Raw genomic sequence first — 5,274 nt, 5'->3', positions numbered from 1 at the left:
TTCTGACTACAGTTTCAATTTCTGTGCTTGTGATGGGTCTGTTAAGATTTTCTATTTCTTCCTCATTCAGTTTTGGGAAGTTGTACTTTTCTAAGAATTTGTCCATTTCTTCCAAGTTGTCCATTTTATTGGCATATAGTTGCTGATAGTAGTCTCTTATGATCTTTTGTATTTCTGTGTTGTCTGTTGTGATCTTTCCATTTTCATTTCTAATTTTGTTGATTTGGTTCTTCTCTCTTTATTTCTTGATGAGTCTGGCTAATGGTTTGTCAATTTTATTTATCTTGTCAAAGAACCAGCTTTTGCTTTTGTTGAGTTTTGCTATGGTCTCTTTTGCATTTATTTCTGCCCTAATTTTTAAGATTTCTTTCCTTCTACTAACCCTGAGGTTCATAATTTCTTCCTTTTCAAGTTGCTTTAGTTGTAGAATTAGGTTATTTATTTGACTTTTTCTTGTTTCTTGAGGTAAGCCTGTATTGTTATGAAGCTTCCCCACTAGCACTGCTTTTACAATGTCCCATAGGTTTTGGGTTGTTGTGTTTTCATTTTCATTCATTTCTATGCACATTTTGATTTCTTTTTTGATTTCTTCTGTGATTTGTTGGTTATTCAGCAGCATATTGTTCAGCCTCCATATGTTGGAATTTTTAATAGTTGTTCTTCTGTCATTGACATCACGACTGAGTGACTTCACTTACCGCATTGTGGTCAGAAAAGACACTTGGAATGATTTCAATGTTTTTGAATTTACCAAGGCTAGATTTATGGCCCAGGATGTGATCTATCCTGGAGAAGGTTCCATGTGCACTTGAGAAAAAGGTGAAATTCATTGTTTTGGGATGAAATGTCTTATAGATATCAATTAAGTCTAACTGGTCTATTGTATTATTTAAAGTTTGTGTTTTCTTATTCATTTTCTATTTAGTTGATCTATCCATAGGTGTGAGTGGGGTATTAAAGTCTCCCACTATTATTGTGTTATTGTTAATTTCCCCTTTCATACTTGTTAGCATTTGTCTTACATATTGTGGTGCTCCTATGTTGGGTGCATATATATTTATAATTGTTATATCTTCTTTTTGGATTGATCCTTTGATCATTATGTAGTGTCTCTGTCTCTTTTCACAGCCTTTGTTTTAAAGTCTATTTTATCTGATATGAGTATTGCTACTCCTGCTTTCTTTTGGTCTCTATTTGTGTGGAATATCTTTTTCCAGCCCTTTACTTTCAGTCTGTATGTGTCCCTTGTTTTGTGGTGGGTCTCTTGTAGACAACATATATAGGGGTGTTGTTTTTGTATCCATTCAGCCAGTCTTTGTCTTTTGGTTGGGGCATTCAACCCATTAACATTTAAGGTAATTATTGATAAGTATGATTCTGTTGCCATTTACTTTGTTATTTTGGGTTCGAGTTTATACATCCTTTCTGTGTTTCCTGTCTAGAGAAGATCATTTAGCATTTGTTAGAGAGCTGGTTTGGTGGTGCTGAATTCTCTCAGCTTTTGCTTGGCTGTAAAGCTTTTGATTTCTCCTTCGTATTTGAATGAGATCCTTCCTGGGTACAGTAATCTGGGCAGTAGGTTTTTTTTCTTTCATCACTTTATGTCCTACCATTCTCTTTTGTTTTGAAGAGTTTCTATTGAAAGATCAGCTGTTATCCTTATGGGAATCCTCTTGTATGTTATTTGTTGTTTTTCCCTTGCTGCTTTTAGTATTTGTTCTTTGTGTTTGATCTTTGTTTATTTGATTAACATATGTCTTGGGGTGTTTTGCCTTGGGTTTATCCTGTTTGGGACTCTCTGGATTTCTTGCACTTGGGTGACTATTTCCTTCCCCATTTTAGAAAAGTTTTCAACTATTATCTCCTCAAGTATTTTCTCTGGTCTTTCTTTTTGTCTTCTTCTTCTGGGTCTCCTATGATTTGAATGTTGGGGTGTTTAACATTGTCCCAGAGGTCTCTGAGGTTGTCCTCATTTCTTTTAACTGTTTTTTTTTTTTTCTTTTTATCCTCTCTGTTTCATTTAGTTCTACCACTCTATCTTCTACCTCATTTATCCTGTCTTCTGCCTCTGTTATTCTACTGTTGGTTCCATCCAGAGTGTTTTTGATCTCATTTTTTGCATTGTTCATTATATATTGATCCTTTTTTTATTTCTTCTAGGTCCTTGTTAAACATTTATTGCGTCTGCTCAATCCTTGTCTCCAGACTATTTATCTGTAACTCCATTTTTTTTTTCAATATTATGGATCATTTTCACTATCATTATTCAGAGTTCTTTATCATGTAGACTCCCTATCTCTTCCTCTTTGGTTTGGTTTGGTGGGCATTTATCCTGTTCCTTTACCTCCTGAGTATTTCTCTGCAGTAGGTTATAAAAATGAAAATTAAAGGAGTAATAGAAGACTTAAAAATAAAAAAAAAATTTTTTTAATGATAATAGTAAAAGTATATCTAGGACATTCTCTGGATCTGTTGCAGACAGTGTGGGGTCAGTTCATTTTCAGATAATTCCTTGATCTGGCTTATATTTCTCAAGATTTACAGGCCCCTTTCTATGTAGTCGGTGCTAACTACAGGGTTTGAATCTATTACACCTGTCACTTCCAAAGCAGTTCCCTCTATTTATTTTAGCTTCTGCTTCTGTTAGGTCCATACCATTTCTGTCCTTTTTCGAGCCCATCTTTGCATGAAATGTTCCCTTGGTATCTCTAACTTTCTTAAAGAGATCTCTAGTCTTTCCCATTCTGTTATTTTTCTCTATTTCTTTGCATTGATCGCTGAGGAAGGCTTTCTTATCTCTTCTTGCTATTCTTTGGAACTCTGCTTTCAGATGCTTATATCTTTCCTTTTCTCCTTTGCTTTTCGTTTCTCTATCAGATCTAGTCCCTTAAGTCTATCTCTCACTTCCACTGCATAATCATAAGGGATTTGATTTAGGTCATCCTGAATGGTCTAGTGGTTTTCCCTACTTTCTTACATTTCAGTCTGAATTTGGCAATAAGGAGTTCATGATCTGAGCCACAGTCAGCTCCTTGTCTTGTTTTTGCTGACTGTATAGAACTTCTCCATCTTTGGCTGCAAAGAATATAATCAATCTGATTTTGGTGTTGTCCATCTGGTGATGTCCATGTATAGATTCTTCTCTTGTGTTGTTGGAAGAGGGTGTTTGCTATGACCAGTGCTTTCTCTTGGCAAAACTCTACTAGCCTTTGCCCTACTTCATTCTGTATTCCAAGGCCAAATTTGCCTATTATCCCAGGTGTTTCTTGACTTCCTACTTTTGCATTCCAGTCCCCTCTATGAAAAGGACATCTTTTTTGGGTGTTAGTTCTAAAAGGTCTTGTAGGTCTTCACAGAACCCTTCAACTTCAGCTTCTTCAGTGTTACTGGTTGGGGCATAGGCTTGAGTTACTGTGATACTGAATGGTTTGCCTTGGAAATAAACAGAGATAGTTCTGTCATTCACCTGCATTTAACTTTTCTCAAACCTTGAGTTAACCAAAACATTTTTCTTATGGAAATGTTTGCCTTAAGCCCTGTTTATGTAGTATGTATTTACCCTAGACTCTATCTTCAAGCGGGTTCTGCCTGAGACTCAGAAGAGACTTGACAAACCAGTATGTTTTACTCATACATTGTTTTCCTAATCTATGTTAATGAAACTAGCTTGTAACAGAATACCAAGTCAGTTAGGGTCACAGTTTGACTCAAACATCATTTGCAAGCTAATCACACCAAGTTTAGCAATATAAATTTTACTGATTGATTTATTTTACTGTCCAGATTTCTGTAAAAATTTAGCTTTCTTTATGACAAAATTAGCAACCATAAACCAAGCAAACAGGGCAGCACCTCATAGTCAGGAAGATATTATATATTCACAGGTATGTTTAGAACATTCTGTATTTGGAACGTTGTAATAGTCTCTGAGGACACGTAGTGAACTAGACATAGTCCATGAATATTACAAAACCTGAGGTAAAAGGGACTGTAAGACAAAAATCATCAAATACATAATTTCCAGTATATAAAATCATATATAATTTTATGATTTTATAATCATAATATATAATATATTATGATTATATAATATATATATAATATATATAATAATATATATATAATATATATAGATACAAAACTAAATATCTTCAAAATTATATATTATATATATATAATTTATGTATTATGTATTATTTTATATATAATATATATAATATATAAATATATTATATATAATTATATATATAATATATATATAATATATATAAATAGATACAAAACTAAGTATCTTCAAAATTATATAAAATTACAAGGAGAAATTGATGACAAACATATGATATTGCTTATACATGGAATCTAAAAAAAGGGTACAAATGAACATATCTACAAAACTGAAATAGAGTCATAGATGTAGAAATCAAACTTATGGTTACCAGGTGGTAAAGGGGTGTAAAGAGGAGTAGAGGGATAAATTGGGAGACTGAAACTGACAAATATATGCCACTCTCTATAAAATAGATAATTGGTAAGGAATAATGCATTGCCCAGGGAAACTCTATACTGTGTTAATTCCTATGGGGAAAGAATCTAAAAAGAGTGCTACATGTACATGTAGAGCTGATTCACTCTGCTGTACACCTGAAATTAACACAATTTTCATTGGAATATAGTTGTAGATCAAAATTAAAAAAAAAAGAAGAAGAAGAAAACAAGAAGCACACCACTAAGATGGGAGAAATGGAAGCACTGGGTTGGCCACAAATGTCATTTGGATTTTCTATTCTATAAGATCTTATTCACTGGACAACCCAATACATAAAGACAGAAGATGCATTATAAATTGCTATTTAGTCCATTTTTGGACTCATCAGTACAGTGCAGCTAATACTCTAAAAGTCTAAAACATTCTGTTTCTAAAACTCAATCATACATAAACATTTGTGAGATTGGGTATCACAAAGGTAATGAGTGGTGGTAATTCAGTATTTGTGATTTAAATGGGGTGAAAGCAGGATTTTTAAAATCTATTAAAGTGTAAAAAACAGATTGGTATTTGTTTATAGGTATAATGTTTACTTAGCAGACTGTAATTTAAAACAGAAACACTGAGAATTAAAGTGTAAAAGGCACCTTTACAGTATTTCTAATGCCTTAAAATACAGAGTCTAAAATAAAGATTAGTCTTAGTAATTTTTAAAATTTTTTGGCTGCCCCACATCTTAGTTGCAGCATGTGGGATCTTTGATATTCATTTCGGCATATAAAATCTAG

This window comes from Bos grunniens, chromosome 5 (assembly GCF_055505025.1).
Source record: "Bos grunniens cultivar Pamir isolate PY7600 chromosome 5, Bosgru_T2T1.0, whole genome shotgun sequence".
Taxonomy (NCBI): Eukaryota; Metazoa; Chordata; class Mammalia; order Artiodactyla; family Bovidae; genus Bos; species Bos grunniens.
The sequence above is the reverse complement of the archived record's forward strand: the minus strand, read 5'-3'. Positions refer to the sequence as shown.